The 19247-nt window shown below is 42.5% G+C and overlaps 1 non-coding gene across 1 annotated transcript; it reads left to right on the forward strand.

Moving 5' to 3' along the window:
* Positions 1-14567: 14567 nt before the first annotated feature.
* On the forward strand, positions 14568-14641 carry TRNAG-UCC (transfer RNA glycine (anticodon UCC)). The gene has a single exon. It is a non-coding gene; the product is annotated as a tRNA-Gly (tRNA).
* The last annotated feature ends 4606 nt before the right edge of the window (positions 14642-19247 follow it).

Genomic DNA, 19247 nt, shown 5'->3' on the forward strand with positions numbered 1-19247 from the left:
ATGCCTGCTGCAACAAAAGCATGCATGTCTCCAAGAAGCCTCCACACACATACACACACACACCTTCTTTTGGTCTGTTTTTATATTTATTTATTATTTGATTTATATGCATTGCAAAGACCTTTTTCTCTCGTGGGGAACTCGCTTGTGAGGAATTGCAGGGTTAGGGGGGAGCCAAAAATCAATTCCATCTTTTCTTAAGAGCCACATTGGCCCTTCTTGGCTCTCTTTGCATGCCCTGTCCCATTCTGCTTCAAAAGCAATTAGAAACCCAGACACAGAGAACACACGGTGGCCAGTTTCAACACTAACAACTTTTGGGGGAGAGTGCTTGAAGTGCCATTTAGACTACAGATGGTTGCTTGACTCATCCCCACCCCCCCAGGATCGGTTTCCGGGATGGATAAATCCCTCTTGCTTTTTCAGAAAATATTTCCTCTTTTTATGTTTCTTCCCCTCCCCCCACCCACGGGCAGGTTAATATTGTTTTTATTCACCCTCCCTCCCCGTGACCCCCCCATTTCCCCCAAGCGGCAAGTTCTGCTTAACAACAGCGAAGCTTTTATCTGTCCTGTTCTTAATGTTGCCCTTCTCCTGTTTTTATGTATTTCTCAAAATTACTGGACCTACACACAATCTGTCACCTTTATACCCCTTCACAAATTGAATTTCAAGCTCTCTAAAGCCTCGACAAGATTTTGCACTACAGGTTTTGAAAAGTTCATGCGTGTGCATGCGCGTAAATGCGCGCACAAAGTGGCAACAATTTATATATGACACCTTTGCCTGGCCAATTCATGCTGCTGCTGAAACACATATTTTTGGAGAGTAATTAACAAGCGAAACTTAATTAAAAACAACGAAGGCCCAAATATACTAAATTTGATAACTTCACTGGGGGGGAGAGGGGGGGGAGAGAGAGAGATTTGTCGAGGACATTTAAGATTTTTATTTTTAAAGTAAAGCATCTCTTAAAAATCAGATTTCGATTCAGATTTTAGAGACTAGACTAGCTGCAAATCAGATATAGGTTCGTTTCTAGTTCATTCAGCTGTTGCTTATCTGATGGAGCCCCCATAAGCAGGAATTCAGTAGGGATTCCAAGTGGCTCCTCTAACATCACCCCCCCATGCTGGGGACCCAATTAGGGAGGGGTTCAGTGCTAGTGCAGAACTCCAACACTAGCAAGCTACAAAGACACTATTTTTTCCACTGTCACTGTCCAATCTCCTGCATGAAGACACATGATGGGACTGGTGGCAGGCATGTTTAATTGATGGTATAGGATTTGATTTATTTATATATTATTTGCAATGATATAGCATCATACATGTAGGTGGTACTTAACAAGACTGAGAGTAGATCCCTGTCCCAAGGACCTTACAATCTAGATATAGCCTTCTCCAGCCTGTTTCAGTCCAACACCAGCTTCTCTGAATTTTCTGAAGCAATCCTCCAACCAAAAAATAAAAGTGTACATAAATATATTGTTGCGCGCCTCCCCCAATCTCCGAGCTGTGAGATTTCGGGGGTCCCTGCGCCCATCCAGGGTTTTGTTTCCTTTGGGAAGAAGGTCAGAGGAGACTGCGGTGTCTTTATGAAATATGGTTTGTTTATTTACACACATTCCAACCTGAGCTCAAGAATGGAGGGGTTCAATGCATCAGCAGTCCAATATTCGGCTTTCCCATCAAGGTTACAAGAGGCACCCAAAACGCCATGGTGCAGAGAGCTCATCTCCCTGCCTCCCTCCAGCCCCAGCCATTCTCTAGACAGAACTCAAAACTATAAGCACACACCTTCTGCTAGCTGCCAGGAGTGGGGGAGAGCCTCTCCAGGAGAGTTTCAATCACAAAAGGGGTCTTCCTAGGCCATTCTCCATTGCTAGGCAACTGATCGGCCCATCATCTTACCTGGCCAATCTATTTGATTAACAAAAGACTCATGTGACCAGCAGAGAGTTCCTCATTCCAAGGCACAGGATTCCAAATCAGAGGCTGGAAAGGGGACCCATAGAAATCATCCATTCCAACCCCCCATGCTCATAACAATATATACTAGGGAGAAATGTGCACAAAAATGTATATGTTAGTGGGAACAAATATCATAAATGCAGGTGAAATTGCTTGCAAAAATGCACATATTGGGCAAAGTTGCCTATAAGAATGTGTACATTAGAAGAAATGAGGGCTAAAAATCCTCGCAGATTTTCTGTTGTTTTCAAAAACAATTTGCAGACTGATTTGAAAATGTGGTGATCTGGACTTAAGATTGGAACATAAACAACACAAGAAGACCCTGCTGGGTCAGGCCAATGGCCCATCTAGTCCAGCACCCTGTTCTCACAGTGGCCAGTTAGATGCCCATGGGAAATCTGCAAGCAGGACCTAAGCACAAGACACACTCTCCCTTCCTGCCATTTCTAGAAAGTGGAATTCAGAAGCATATTGCCTCCAACAGTGGAGGTAGAGCATCATGATCGTGGCCAGTAGCCACTGATAGATGTATCCTCCATGATTTTATCTACTCCTCTTTTAAAGCCATCCAAGTTGGTGGCCACCGCTGCCTCCTGTGAGAACAATTCCGTCATTTAATTACACACTGTGTGAAGAAGTACTTTTTTAATGTCCTGAAGAATGAGCAATTGAGAGAAATTGTAACTAGCAGAGTCGCCCATGCCTAGTTCAGTGTCCCATGTAGTGCAGTCCTTGGTCTCATACAATTCAACATTCCATTCTTTTAGCTTTGAGGGGAGATATGATAGCACTCTTCAAGTACATGAAAGGTTGCCATGCAGAGGATCTCTTCTCAGTCATCCCAGAGTGCAGGACACAGAATAATGGGCTCAAGTTGCAGGAAGCCAGATTTCGACTGGACATCAGGATACGACAATGGAACCAATTACCTAGAGAGGTAGTGGGCTCTCCAACACTGGAAACATTCAAGAGGCAGCTGGACAGCCATCTATCAGGAATGCTTTGATTTGGATTCCTGCATTGAGCAGGGGGTTGGACTTGATGGTCTTATAGGCCCCTTCCAACTCTACTATTCTATGATTCTATGAGGCATACACATGTGTACATGCATGCCTATGTCTCTTCACCTTCTAGAAGCCAATTTCTTCCAGGTTCTCCACACAGACAATATTGTTTTTGAATATATGCAATTGCCTCAGCTGTTGGATGCTGAAAGGCTCTTTCCCCTGGTTAATTGCTATCTGAAAGGCAACCCAAAATAGAAAATGAGAATTTTTAAGGTCAGCACCAATGGATAGACTCAGGCAGCTCTAAATATGATCACACGTTTCTAGATAGTATTCCTGAACTACAATTTTCTTGAAGGTTATTCCCTTCTCGTCTCTGGCGTCCGACGGGCAGCAGATCAATGCAGATGCCTATAAGCAAACTGGGGCAGGATGGGGAGGAGGGCAGGCAAGAAGATGGGGGGGTCATCCCATTTTGACATCTCCGCCAACAAGCAGTTTTCCCTCTTTCCATCCTTGGATGCTGCTTGCTTGGAGATAATTGAACTAATTTTTAAATCATCCACTATGGGCTCTTATCAGAATTATAAATTTGGTGTTGATCGCTTTTCGGAAGTTATTCTAAGGCAACCTTCCCCTTTTATCTCTTATCGCATTCCACTCCGGCAAAAAAACCCTTATCGCCTCTTTTAGCTAAAGGTATGATAATTGGAGCTCTGCAATTATAGGTGCAAAGATTTAATGGGCCAATTTGACAAGGTAAATGAGGAAGTGAAAGGAATTGCAGCAGCCTTATCTATTAACACTTTAATAGTACAGGTTTTTTCCACTAATTAATCCATAGTTATCAAAGTAATTGCTGGTAGCTATAATTATAAATAAGAGATAGATGTCCACACAGCAACCTCCTCAGGATGAAGAAAAGGAGGCAGCAATCATGAACTTGTTAAGTGGAATCATTGGAAACAATCTCATTTTGGATTGTTCCCTCACAAGATGCTTAAATCCCGTGAGACTTTGGCCCAGACCTCAGGAGCTAAATCTCTTTCAAGAAACTTGCATATTCTCATTGCTCTCCCCCTTAAAGGGAGCCCCTTGTTGTTGGAGGAGGGCTTCGACTTGTGAAGTTCAACTGCTATATCGTTGGGGTGAGTTGTAAACTCTAGATCTGGGTGGCAGCTATCCTTTAGAAGAAAGTGATAAATGGAAAATGGGAAATGAACTGCCTTCAAGTCGATCCCGACTTATGGCAACCCTATGAAGAGGGTTTTCATGGTAAGCGGTATTCAGAGGGGGTTTACCATTGCCTTCCTTTGAGGCTGAGTGGCAGTGACTGGTCCAAGGTCACCCAGTGAGCTTCATGGCTGTGTGGGGATTTGAACCCTGGTCTCCCAGGTCATAGTCCAACACTGTAACCACTACACCACACTGGCTCTCAGAAGAAAGTGGGTAGGGAACAGTGTTTCTCCCTCTCTCACAACACCACAGTTTGTGAACATCCATTGAAACTGAATGTTGGAATATTCAAGATAGACAAAAGGAAGTACTTCACACAACACATAGTTAAATTGTGGACTTCGCTCCCACAAGATAGTGATCCACCAATTTGTATGGCATTATTATTATTATTATTATTATTATTATTATTATCCCATCCTTTCTCCCAAAGGAGGAAGAGAATTAGATGAATTCATGGAGTATAGGGCTATCAATGGCCACTAGCCCTAATGGCTATGTGCTTCCTCCACTGTGGGAGGCAGTATGCTTCTGAATATCAATTGCTGGAAAATGCAGGAGGAGGGAGTACTCCTCCACTCAGGTCCTACTTGCTTTCCAGCTCAAGGATTGCATTCCCTTCTGGGTAACGTTCCAGGGCAATGGATGTGACTCTTACCTCTGTACAGTAGGTTATATTCCAGCCACTCAAAAGTCAGAGATTTCTACACACACACTTTTCTCCACCTAGGGTAGCAATTGTCATTGTCACAATTACAATACAATATCTTTATTACGGTCAAAGACCAGCCAGAGTATACAAAATGTAAAAAATACAGAAGGGAGGAAGAAACAGTTTTTCCTTAATAACTTTAGAGTATAAGTGTTAGGTTTGTAATTACATTTATATTAAAGAGAGTAGCACTTATAGAAACTAAATAACTAAAAATTTAGTTTTCAGTGATTTCTCTACGATTAAAACTATTGTAGAGAATTTGATGATATTAAAAGTTTTCTGGTGCGAATTGCTGCTGCACAAAAGCTAGCTACCTTTAGTGTGACCTGTTGAGACTTGTCTGCTAGAAGGTAGTCAGTTATCATTTTTTCATCTTTAGTAGGGATTTGGTTCAGGATTGGAACTAGGAGCCTAGTACGCAATTCATGATAAAAGGAACAGTAAAGTAATACATGGGTGACCGTTTCTACTACATCGGCACCACACGGGCATACTCTATCAGAGTAGGTAATTTTCTTATACCTACCCTGTAAGAGGGCTGATGGCAATACGTTAAATTTTGCTAAAGTAAAAGCCCTCCTGTATCTAGGGACAGTTAAATTAAATAGATAGCGGGGGATGGAGAATGGAATTAAATTGTAGCCAGAATTAGGGGCAGGTGTCATCCTCATTAGGTGATTTTGGAGTTCTATATCGTGTATTCTTTGTTGGATCTGTGATTTTGCTTTTATAAAGCCCCATGACAATATTATAGATATAGAGAACCCTAGAGAGGCTATTTTATCTGTTACAGATGTTAGCCATCTTGAACAAAAAACATCAGTTAAGATGAGAGGGGTGAGGCCCACTAGCATAAACAAAATTTTCAGCCATAGATTAATCTTAGCTATCCAAATGCGGGCTTCCAAGGTTATGAGGCCAGCTTCCTGTCGTACGATGGAATTTGAAACACAGGTAGGGGTACCAAAAATTGCCCTTAGAAATTTTGATTGTACTTTTTCAAATGGTTCCAAGTTAGTAAAGAATCCAATTTGAGCTCCGTATAGAAGTTGAGGGATTACTTTAGTTTCAAAAATTTGTATTGCTGAGGGGACATGTTGACCACCCTTATTATAGTAGAAAGAGAGAAGTGCCTTGGTGGTTTTATGGGCATTTGAAACAGCATAGTTTATTTGATGTTGCCAGGAACCTGAAGTGAGGGATACCATTCCCAGATATTTGAAAAATGGGACCTGTTCTATGGGGTAACCATCCATCTGCCAAAGATGCTTTAGCCTTCTTCTAGAGAAGACAACAACTTTTGGTTTAGTATAATTAATTTCCAATAGCTCTTTTTTAGAGTAATCGGCTAGCGCTCTTAGCAAACGCCTCAAGCCAATGTGAGAGCATGAAAGGAGGGCCACATCGTCAGCATATAGAAGTGCTGGAATTGGTCTCCCAGTCAGACTGGGATAATGTGAACCAAGAGGTGATAAATAGCTGACCAGGGAATTTATATATATATGTTAAATAGTGAAGGTGCCAGGATACATCCCTGTTTAACGCCTTTAAGCGTAGGGATGGCTTTTGTTAAGTGACCAGCTCTATCACATCTAACACGCAGGTAAGTAGATTTATATAAACATTGTATCAAGGCTAGTAGTCGCCTGTCAATGTTGGTGTTCTCCAGCTTGTCCCAGAGCTTGCATCGCGATATAGAATCAAAGGCTGCTTTAAAATCGATAAAAGCAGCATACAAAGCACCATTAGAAGATTTAGTATATTTTTCTATTAGATGATTTAGAAGTAGTCCATGATCAGTTGTAGAACGTCCAGCTCTGAATCCTGCCTGTTCAGCTACAAGGATGTTTTCTTGTTCTATCCAAGATGTAAGTTTGTCATTTAGGTACGTGGCATAAATTTTACTGATGATGTTCAGAAGGCTAATTGGCCTGTAATTAGCTGGATCAACTCTGGAGCCTTTTATAAAAATCGGAATTACTATTGCCAAACCCCAGTCACTTGGAATAGTGATGTTCGCATTGATATAGGAAAATAGGGTGGCTAATACCGGGGCCCACCAGTCCACGTTGACTTTAAAGAGTTCAGCAGGAATGCAGTCCGAACCAGGTGCTTTTCCCGCTTTTAATCTCGCTATTAAACAGCCGATTTCCTTTGGAGTGACCGGTGGCCACTCGGAGAGACCTTGTTGATGTAATTTGATGTATTTGGTGCAGGGATGTGCTCCGGAAAAGAGCGTTGTATAGTGGTCTTCCCAGGTGTTTACCAAAATATAATAATCCAGGGAAATTGATGAGTGGGGCCATCCTTTAGCCACCATTTTCCAGAAAGAACATACATCTTTTTCTCTGGATGCTTTCAGTAAACGTTGCCAATCTTCTGCTTGAGCTAAGGACTTTTTGGTTTTTATTAGTTGTTTATATCGTCTCTTTTCTTCCGGCATCTGGAGGAATAGGGCAGGAGAATTTGTATCTCTGTACGCTCGATATTTTTCAGTTAGAAGTTTTTTCTGAGCAACGCAGTCATGGTCAAACCATGATTTAGACTGGTAAGTGGGTCGACGAGAGGTAGGTTTTGGGGTGCTAGATAGACTTTTTTGCAAAGCTTGTATCAGTTGTTGAAGCGTGTCGAGGGGCGAGTCAGTAGGCTGAGTGGCTATAAGTTTGTTTCGAAGTATGAGACAGTACTCAGAATTTAGTAATCTCTTTATATCTGCATCCAATTTGGAGGACCAACTAGTCCGAGTGGCTTGTCTTTCACATTCTGCAGCAAAAGTTGGAGCTTGCTCTGCGAAAGTGGACTTATTACCACAAGACAATAGTATATCTAGTGGTAAATGATCACTTTCAGGACGCACTTCAACAAAACAGGCAGAGATAGCCGGCAGAAGTTCTTGTGAGACACTGAAGTAATCAATGGTAGAAGTTTTAGGTCCGACTAGAAAAGTAAATTCACCGGGAATGTCTCCGTCAACCCGCCCATTAGATATGGTCATATTTAGATTATTTAGCATCTTTATCAAATAAAAACCAGAAGGATTGGTGCCATTATCCTTGACTGTCGGCCTGGAATAAGATTTTGACATGAAGTTATTCGTACCGGTTCATTATAACAGGCGTAAAGACATTCATCAGAGGGTCCTATCCTCGCATTAAAATCACCTGCTAAGATGACCATAGCATCTGGAAAAAGAGCTGTTTGGTTTTCAATATATTCTTCAAGCTTTTTTATGGTTGACTTTGCTGATTTCTTTTGACTACATACTGGAAGGTACACATTCATGATCAGGAGCCGAGTCCAAGAGAGGTTTATTATTATTGCAATTGCCATCTCATCTAAGGAATCCAAATTTATATAGGAGGCCAGTATCTTAGTCGAAATGAAGAGACATAGACCTCCTTTAGGGCGGCCACCTTTCATACTAGGGGATGCATGTAAAGTATAGGATGTGTATCCATTTAGAAATATGTCCTCACAGATCCATGTCTCCTGCAGTAAAATGATATCGTATCTTTTTAAATAGGTAAAGAAGCTCGGGTCAGCACATTTATTCCGCCATCCAGAGATATTCCAAGATATAAAAGCCAGATTATTCTCAGTAGAGTTAAATGGCAGTCAGGCATTGCTGAGTTGATTGGTTTTCTGCGCTGGTCTGTTTCTTTTGTTAGCAGATGGATTAGGGGAGGAATTATAATCAAAGTGAGACTGTGTGATGGTTGAAATGGTTGGAATTGACTCCGCTATATCCAGATTCTGTTGGTCTGTATTCTTCACCCCGGTAGGGCCTATATAATCATCTTTTTGTATAGGTTCGATTGGTGTAATTACAGACTTATTGGAGGAAGGTGGTAATGATATAGTTGTATCATGTATAGTTTTCGGGTTTTTTTTCAACTCTCCTGAAGATTTAAGAGTGCCTCTGTCCTTGGAAGGACTTAACGTTAAATCGATCTCTCCAGCTTTGGGGTCCAGGGGGACTTTTACTTCTTTGAAAATGTCCAGTAAGTGAGACTTTAGACGTTCAAATCTTATGAGGATATCAATTTGACTGTGAGGAGGTAGCGTGGCAAAGGAATTTATTGTCATTTTCTCATCCTCATCAAAAGAGTTCACAAATTCATTAAGAGATTGGCTGTCTTCTTGATGCACTGTATCTATGTTCTTCTCATAATTGTCTGGAACGATGTCTCTAAGTTTGGTAGGTGATAAATCTTCTAGAGTCAGCTCATTATTGGCCTCTTGTTTTCCTTTTTCCTTTTCATTCATATGGTCTTCACATGGTCTACAGCAGTGTATTAGAGCTACTGGGACTGCCTTATTTTCAAAGAATCTTGATATGGCAATTCCAAGCTTTTCAAATAGAGCCTTGGCCTTGAGAACTCGATTCGCCACACTCCGAGTAGCAAAGGAGATCAGTGCACGAGCTCTTCTCCCATCATGGTATATATATTCTATCCTTTCAATTTCTATTAAGGGTATATGAATCAGGAGGTGATTTCATAGTAGCTTTTGGAGATGTAGTTTACGATTAAATTGGGATAGAAAACCATTAGGTTTGGGGAAGTTTATCAGTACCAGTTTGTAGGGGTTCAGAACAAGGTTCCAATTATAATCTTTTATAGCTTCCACTTTCAGATGTTTACTAGACTCCCTTAGTTGCATATCTGGTAACCTATTTTGAGGAGTAATATGATGCATGGACGTTGGTAAATAGGCCTTCAGGGGAGGCAGAGTAGATGGGAATACGGGGGTGTCCTGAGATTGGAGCTTCGCTCCAGAAATTAAGGAAGATGTTATGCCTGCACTCTTTTGAGGCAATCTTGAGATCGTTTGGGTGGCGGGTTTATCCAATATGTCAAAAAGCTTTTTGAAGTTCATCTTTTTTCCCCGTGTTGTCTTTAAATTCTTTAAGTTTTTTGGGTTTTTTTGTGTTAGGCTTCCTAGTCTTGAATTTTTTACATTTCTGAGGGTTTGTTCTTGCCTTCTTGTATTTGAATTTTTGTAACTTTCTTTCGGGAGAGGGTGGTTTCTCTTCGCTTTGTTCATGATTTTGGTACAATTTTACAAGAATTATTAAAAGATGATTACATTCCCTCAGGGATGACTTCATAAGGTCAATATCCTTTAGTAGCATAGACATCCAGCCCAAGATCAGTGGGTTATTCTCTACTGAATCCAGGTGTAAGTATTGAGAATGTTCTTCGTTTAGCGAGTCTAAACATTTCTCCACAGTTGGGTTTGGCTTGGTGTTAGACATGTTGGTCGAATCATTATTTAGCTGGTATTTTGGTGGGTCTGCTTGATGTAACTTTTCCATCACCGTCTTTTTACCATTATTTTTAAATTGAGTTGGCAGTTGTTTTTGTACATTCTCATCCAATGCAATTTCATCGGCCAAATTTACTGATGGATATTCATCTGGGACAGCTTGGATATTATCCTTAAGGGATAGAGACCAATCAAGGGGGAAATGCGAAACTTGAATGTCTTGTAAAGAAGCCCCTTCATTTTCTCTCTTTGAGGTTATAGTAAAAAAGTTTGTAATCTTTAATTGGTCACTTTGAGGCTCCACTGGACAGCTTGGACTAGATGTTAGGAGTTGGGTTGAATCCTTTCTTTCAAGACCTCCAGTCACAGGTAGGCTCTCAAAGTTGGGGGTATTTCCCAAAGCTTTTCGAGCTTTTCTTGTTAGAACCATTACTAGCTTTATTAGCTTCACCACTTCAGATTACGAGCTGGAATAAGTCTTAGAAAGTGTGGTAATGTTCCAGCTCTCCCATAAGTAGAAATAAGCAAGTCTTTGAGTAATTTTTCTTGAATCAGATACGCTAAAAAGCTAAAAATTAAAAGAATAGACAGGTTTTGTCGTTCACAACGCCATCTTATCCTCTCATTGGATATTATAGCAGTTTTAAGTCTGTCAGGATTATTCTTTAATTTAAAAACAGCTTAAAAATTAGTAGAACAAAAAGTCAAGGTCTAAAAATTAGTGAAATATGTTATCTTGGGAAGTCCATCATAACCTGAGAGAGGGAAGAAGATTTATGCTGATGGCTTGACTTTAGGAATGTCTCCGAAATTCTTAGCCGCCAGAAAATTCTTCAGTTAAAAGTAGTTCATCAGAGCACTAAAACTATATTTTGAGTCAGTTGATACATTTCATACCAGAGATTTGGTGCCGAGAATTATGAGATATCAGCAGTAAATTAAGTAGGGAGGATAAATTCTTAGTCAGATTATACTGTGTTTTAGCATCAACTCCGATAAATGCGTCTTATTAAATCGCCATCTTTCCCTTTACTCTCCTGAAGATGACTGTAGGGACAGGAGCAGGCAAATAGTTGTTATATTATTTTGTCTACTAGGAGTCCTTTAGTGAGAGGTAGAGCACCACAGGAATGTACTTCCTTCTTTTAACTTCAAAACAGACTTTTTATCAAGTTGTTTGGAAAAAGTTAAAGGTAGCTCTAGAAGTTTTTAAATTGTGAACAGAGGGAGCCGAGATAGCAAGCGTCTTACCGGAAGTCGTTCCAGCTTCCTCCCATCATTGTCACAATTAAGGGACACATGCTAGGTGGGCAAAGGCACTCAAGGAGGGCATGGAGCAAAGCTGGTGAGAGGGCTTGGCCTGGGGTGAAGGTGTGGCTTAGAAAGTGGGCATGGCCTGGGGAGAGTAATGAAGACTGAAAGGATACATTTGGCTGTAGGCCTGAGGTTTCTCACCTCGGCTCAAGATAGCTAAGTCCATCAATACCTTTCCTTCCATCTACACATACACAAATACATTTTAAAGCCTTTCAAAATGTCTTTTTCTCAAGTCTGGTACAGCAAAAACTGATTTTGTGCTTTCCTGAATGGGAAGCAAGAAGAAAGGTGTTAGCCATGGAGACAAACAGGGTCAAATCAATCTACTTTGCTGAAATGAGGACTTCTGCTTAATTGGGGCTAAGATGTATAATTGTAAAGCTTCTATAGATCCACTCTGGAGCCCCTCAGTTCAGCCACTCTGAGGTAACAAATGGATAATATTTTGTGTAGGGTAAATGCTGCTCTGGGAATGCCAGTTAGGCATTGATGGGCAAGAAATATTTTGTAGAAATAAATTAGAAGAGACAAGTTATGGCTTAATGCCTTAGCTTTGTTCATGTTTTTACACAGTAACCATGAAAAATGACGTTTCATAAGGGCAATAAACTCCACATAGCTTAACTTGTGTAAACTTCAGTGTAAGCATGATTAACCCATGGAATTCCTTGTCACAGTGTGCTGCAATAGCCACCAACATAACAGAACAGAAGTTTATCTGAGAGCTAGTGAGGTTTATTGGTTAAGAATGTTAGGCAAGACTAGAACCCCACTCAGACTTGGGCCAGTCACTCACAGCCTGACCTACCTCACAGGGTTATTGTGAGGCTAAAACAGGTGTGAGAAAGAACAATGTAGTCCACCCATTGCCCCAATCCAGGAAGGCTTTGCACTAGTGCATGGAGCACTGAAGGGGGTCTGTTGTTTCAGCAGTGGAGAAACTCCACTAAGACTAAGAGCTTATATGGGAGCTGGAGACTTCATCCTTTCTGGGCTCTCAGAAAGGCCTGGATCTGGGCAGGTGCTTACATGTGCTGTCAATTCCTCCTGAACAGTCTGCCTTGCATCTAGTCAGGGACTTGACGGATGGCTCTGAAGCTTTTGCCCATCTCACCTTCTCCTTTCCTCCTAAGGTTTTGAGTGGGGGTCTGAGGGCAGGCCAGTCACCCAGACAACCAGTATGGAGACCTCCGGTCCTTCAGTGTGGATGTCTGAATCTGATAGATCTTCCGAGTCACTAGTAGTGTAGGGATTAGTGGGGGGGGGAGCAGGGGTTGAGTTCTCCCTGCTCCTGTTCTGACAAGAGCCCAGATTCCAGATGTGGGTACAGCTGAAGCATGGCATTCTCTGCCAATGAGCAATGACAGACAAAACTGGAACCCTATTTTCAGAGTACAGCATATGCCTTTGACCAGACTTCCCCAACCTGGTGCCCTTCAGACGCTTTAGACTACAACTCCCATCAGCCCCAGCCAACTCATGTTAGGAATTAGCAACAGTGGGTCAAGAGCTGCACTCTCCATCGGGGATGATGAATTTGTCTGCATCAGGCAGAGCGGCCCCAGATTGTTAGAGTTCCCCACCTGACATCTGAAATGGTGCAATCTAGAATTCAACCTCTTTCATGTGCTATTTCATTCTGCATATAATATATAGGTTGGCTCCCCAATCAGGCCCACACCAATGGCAGACTAAGCAAAAGAAGATTAACCATCATCATCATCATCATCTGTAGCTTATCAGATACTACATGACTGCTAAACAAAGGATATGAGAGTCTTAAGCCTTGCAGTCACTAATTATGTTCCCAGTGAATGAAAAGGAAACTTCTTGACATGAAGCCAGAGTAATTTGTCCCTGTGTGTTTGTCTGGGATGAAGGGAGAGCAACTGTGTCAAATTTGCAGATGGACTTTCTGAAGCTTCAACCCAAATTGTGCTTGTCATGTATGAGGTTGTTTTGTGTAGAACACGTTTCAATGACAACAGAGAGACTCCACCCAAGGGCTGTTGCTGACATGTGCACCTCAAGTGTGTTTTCCAGCCCAAGGCAAGCTGAACACTGGAAGGTTCTGGACAGGCAAAATAAAGTATTTTTTCACCCACAAGAGCAAATAGTTAAACTATGGAATTTGCTTCCACAAGATGTGGTGACAGCCACCAACTTGGATGGCTTTCATGGTGGATGAAGCTAGTGATGGCAACTGGCCACAATGGCTGTGTTCTGCCTCCATTGTTGGAGCCTCTGAATGCCAGTTGCTTGGAATCACAAGTGGGGAGGGTGCTGTTGCACTTATGTCCTTCTTGGGGGCTTCCCATAAGCATCTTGTTGGCCACCGAGAGAGCAGGATGCTGGATTAGCTGGGCCTTTGGCCTGATCCATCAGCCAGGCTCTTCTTAGTGCTTAAGGATAACTTGATGAATGTTGTGAAAATGGAATGGAATCAGTTTGCAGTAAAATGGATCTGTTTCCTAGTTTTAGACAACATACCCAAGTTCAAGTGGCATAAGGCACACAACCTTTTGTGAACAAGGCATTTACTTTTTCCTAGCCAGGTTTCCCTGCAATAAGCACAGGGGTAGACCCTACCCAAGCAAGTCAGGCAAAAGTGAACATCTTGCATACCTGGAAGACAGACAGGTAAAACCTGTGGGCAGAGTAGGAAGGTATGGCTGTCCTTCTGCACCACATGCAATGTCTGCTCATGGAGAAGACTGTCCAAACTGTCCCATAGTTCAGGCTTTGCCAACCTTCGGTCCCCAAATGTTGTTAGACGACAACTCCCATCAGCCCCAGCCAGCGCGTGCAATGGTCAGGAAGTATGGGAATTGTAGTCCAGCAACATCTGGGGATCCAAGGTTGGGAAAGGCTGACATAGTTTAAGAAATTAGAATAGAACTGAAACTTATCATAGAAAAGCTGCCTTACACCATCAGTCTATTTACTCAGTTAACCCAGTATCTTCTAGTCTTGTACCTTCTAGACCTAGAGAAGAAGAATTCAGCAGGGAGCTGCTGTCCTAGGAAGACCCCAGAAGAAACCTATGGGGAAGGGCTGTAGCTCAGTGGCAGAGCATCTGCCTTCCATGCAGAAGATCCTAGGTTCAATCCCTGGCACCATCAGGTAGGGTTAGGAGAGAACAGAGCTTGGAAAAGTTACTTTTTTAAACTACAGCTCCCATCAGCCCCAGTCAGCATGGCCACTGGATTGGGCTGATGGGAGTTGTAGTTCAAAAAAGTAACTTTTCCAAGCTCTGGAAGAGAATCCTATCCAAAATCCTGGACAGCTGCTGCCACTCAGTATAGACATTACTGAGCTAGATGGACCAACGGTCTGACATAGTATGAGGCAGTGTCCTGTGTTCTTGAGAGTCTCATATCCTCACTGCCATCCCCTACACTTCCAGGTCATCTGCTGGGTCTTTCTTGACAGCTGACTCTTCTCTGACTTCTCTGTCCTCTTGAGTGGACCCTCTTGAGGAGGCTTCTGGCCTCCAAACAAGCACTCCTGCAACAACTCTGGGCTTCCCCTGAGTCTGCTGTAGCTTTAAGGTCTGGGAGTCAAAGGGTTAGAATTGAGGGTTCCTGGTGTGGTTGGGGAAGTTGTTGGGGTGCCCAAGAGGCATGTCCTTGTACCTAGCAGTTTGGGCTGCCTTAAGACTATAGTATGTTCTTCCAGATCCTCAGCTGTGCTGTGGTCCTCTGAAGCATCCAACACCTCTTACTATGAGGACGTCTCCCTGGGATCCTGTTCAGGTGTGTCCCTGACAATTCTTGGATCCAGGGTCTCACAAGGAGGACTTTCCCATCATCTGCTATCCAAACCTTCTGACTGGAAATGTCAGAAGTTGAACCTGGAAACTTCTGCATGCAAAGCAAGTGCTCTGCAGCCAAGTTCTGATCACAAGGTGGTGAGACTGGTTTTGAGAAAGGGATGAGAGATCATCTTTTAAGTCCTCCGTGAGATTCTCTGAGAGAGAATTTGCAGGTCAGAATATGCAGGTCAGGTCATACCCTGAGTGCCAAAGGACATGAATGGTGAAAGAATGGAGAGAGGAGGTTATTTCTAGAGACTTGAGCTGCTTTCAGACTCCCAACAGTCACTCACTTTGTTGATTGCCCTGCTGGCCTTTCTGAGTGTAAGCAGTCCATCAGGCATAGTTAGACACATAAGAAGCATTGAAAACTCAATGGAGTCACCCCTCTTTGTATGCTGCCTCAGAATGGTTTCAGGAGCAAAATAACAACACATCTGAAGTGATGCCTCTTCCTCACTTTTATCACATCTAGCTTTAACTCAGTAAACAGAGTCAGCTTTGTTTTTATTTCAAACAGCACTGGCAGACAAGCTTGCACAAAAACATTCTGATGGCTGGGGCCAGCCCTACCATTAGGCAAATTGAGGCAATTGTCACAGGCCGAAGATTATTTATTATTTATTTATTTATTAGATTTATATCCCGCCCTTCCTCCCAGTAGGAGCCCAGGACAGCAAACAAAAGCACTAAAAACACTCTAAAACATCATAAAAACATACTTTGAAATATATTAAAACAAAACATCTTTTAAAACAAAAAGCTTTAAAAACATCTTTAAAAAAAAAAACCTTTAAAAATGCATTAAAAAGCCATTCCAGCACAGATGCAGACTGGGATAATGTCTCTACTTGAAAGTCTGGAGCAGACTCTGATGTTTCTTTGCCTGCCTTTTCTTCCCCATAGACCATTTCATTGCTTCATTTTTACCCTAATCCAACCAGCCACTGCAGCAGGAGATATGAAACAGTGAGGGCTTCAGGGAAACAGGATCCACCGTCCTTTCATCCAACGCGCCAGGACTGACTGAGAATAATTGGACTACTCGATAATACTCCATATTAACAGCGTCTGAATTATCTGAAGATATGTGATGGGGAATTCCACTGGCCTGGCCTGGCCTGGCCTGGCTGCCTCAGCCAAATTGGCTATGACCTTGGATGGCTTTAAAAGAGGATTAGACAAATTCCTGGAGGGTTAGGCTATCAATGGCTAACCCCGATGGCTACATTCTACCTCCACTGTCCAAGGCAGCAAGCATGCTTCCAAATACCAGTTGCTAGAAACTACAGGAGGGGATAGTGTTCTTGCAGTCAGGAGTCAGGTCCTGCTTGTCTGCTTCCCATGGGCATCTAGTTGGCCACTGTGAAAAGGAGATGCTGGAGTAGATGTGCCACTGGTCTGATCCAGCAGGGCTCTTCTTATGTTCCTACGTTCATGGATCAGCCTCCTTGCAAGGCCCCTCTCCCTCTTCCCTCAAGGAAAGGCCAAGGGGATCCTTCCTCAAAGTGAATTATTCTGGGCGGATCAACCAACAGCTGGGGGAGGGACAGCAGGATTTTTGATCCAGCATGGATCAAGCAACTACCTATTTGTTTGTTTTTTAAAATACACAACATGGTATAACATGCTGCCATGATCACGCATGCCAGAACTGGACGTTTGGAGCATATTATTCCAATTTGTGATCTGTAAGGGTTGCCTATTCTTTTCTGAGCTTCATTCAAGGTGTGCTCCATTCAGCACCTGATGTCTTGCTCTGGGTGCCCTCACAAGAATGTTTTAGAGGTGGCACCAATTCTGTGGAATGCCCTCCCTAGGGAGGTCTGCCCAGTCCCAATAATGCATGCATTCAGTCAGCAGGCAAAAGACTGCATTTTTCATAGAGCGTTCAGGACCAGCTGAGGTCCTCTGTGGGTGCCTCCTACCTGTTGCTGTATGGCTGGTTAGTGTTATGTTCTGTCTAAAGCTGCTGCTATATTATTGGTGTGTCATTGTTCTTTGGTTTTTGTGAATGCTGATATGCATTTGTTGATGGATGGTCTTTTGTTGTTGCTGTTGTAAAACATGTCAGTGAGCCACTTTGAATTTATTGTGAAGAAAAGTGGGATACAGTTTATATGGGTTGCATCCAACGCAGCCCTACTCAGAGTAGACCTATTGAAATTAATGATCCTATGGGTTATATCTAATGCTAATTCTACTCAGAGTAGATCCACTGAAATTAACGGATGTGTAGAACCTAGTTGGATACAACCCATTATACATATGCACATACACATGTGGGACCTGCAATAAATTGTTGCCATGTGGAGTGCGGTTATTCAGGGTGCCGACCAGCAAGCCACTCAGCTTTGCCCTTCCCCAGAATACTCCATTCCATTTCACTCCCATCTCAGCTTTCTGTATTTCATCTAACACTCAGTGAGCATTTCATGTCCACTGAGCATGCTCATTCCTCACCGGGCAGCTTCGCATTCCTCTCCCACCTACCCCATAGGGGTTTTCCCCAAACATTTTGTTGTTGTTCTGTAAACCTTGTGATTCCCTCCAAACCTGCTCGATACTTCTCTTTTGTACTATTTTAGGTGCATAAGGACTCACATTCACATAATGAGCTCATTAGTAGTATACAGCAGGAGTGAAGGACTGGATTGGGCCAGAGGACCCAAACTAAAAATAGCCAACCTTCTGCAGGCCAGTTTTACAGGTGGGTGTGGCCTGTCAGTCACCCAACAGCACATGATGTCAGCTGATACGAATTTCAAGGAAGGCACAGAAGTTCCCCCTCAGTGTGCTCCTCATTCGTCCTTACTGCTGATGTCACATGACATCAGGTGATGGGCAGGGATGTGTGGTTTGGGCCAAATCATGCCATGGGCCAAACAAGGAAACCCAATGTCCTCAGATATGGATGACCCTAAATTTAACACTTCTTGCTTGAAAGCAGCCTCGCAGCTTTCAAGACTTTTTCTACATCACAAGGATGGAAAGACTGCATTAATCACACCTCAGAGTAGCCTCTTGTTTCTCTCTTCCTGTTTTAGCACAGTCCATCTTGCAATTATCATATGCAGCATAAAATATAGCTCCCTATTCATAAAGGAGGTCTCGCTGATGATTCCTGAACAGCTCTGACAGCGCTGATATTTCAGGCTTGTGCATAATGATTGGCTACTTTTATCAAAGCTGACATAGTTCCTGCATGCTTCAGCGAGTCCCCCACCTGCCAAAACATTATCTGAACCAAGCAATTCCACACCAGTGGAACTCTCATCATTATATGCACTGCAGCCCTGGAAACAAAGTTTACTTCCCGTTCCTCTCACACTGTCTTTCTTGTCTATTTTCCCCAGAAAAGATAGCATCTTCAGCTGAGCTGATTTTCTATATGCCAACGTTTATTTTTTATTATCATTTATTTTTGTAGTGCCATCAGATGTGCATGGCACTGTACATAAAATAAAACAATAAATACAAGTCCCTGCCCCAAAAGGCATACAATCTAAATAAAATAAAATAAGGACATTGGGAAAGAAATAGAGAGCAAAGCGAGGACTTCGGCTGAGCAAAGTTTTAACATGCCAATCTGGCATTCTCGTTTGGAGGTTTGTTCATTTCACAGTTTGCTTACAAGATGATCACCTTGTTGATCATTGAGATATTGGCATGAAATCAGACATACCTGTTCAGAGCACAAGATCTTGTCCAGAATGTAAACAAACTGAATCTGAGTTACATCCACACTCGCTTCCCTTTTCATCTACATGAGATAAGAGCTGGCCCAAACTTTCTCAGAAAAGAATGCCGTAAGAAATTCTCTCAGAATTTTTGTGGGGGAGGATTGTACCAACTCCCCCCAATTTCAGCCCCCTGTCCCCAGAGAATATTGGATGAAATGCTCACCAGCCAAC

Source organism: Rhineura floridana, chromosome 13 (genome assembly GCF_030035675.1).
Source record: "Rhineura floridana isolate rRhiFlo1 chromosome 13, rRhiFlo1.hap2, whole genome shotgun sequence".
NCBI lineage: Eukaryota > Metazoa > Chordata > Lepidosauria > Squamata > Rhineuridae > Rhineura > Rhineura floridana.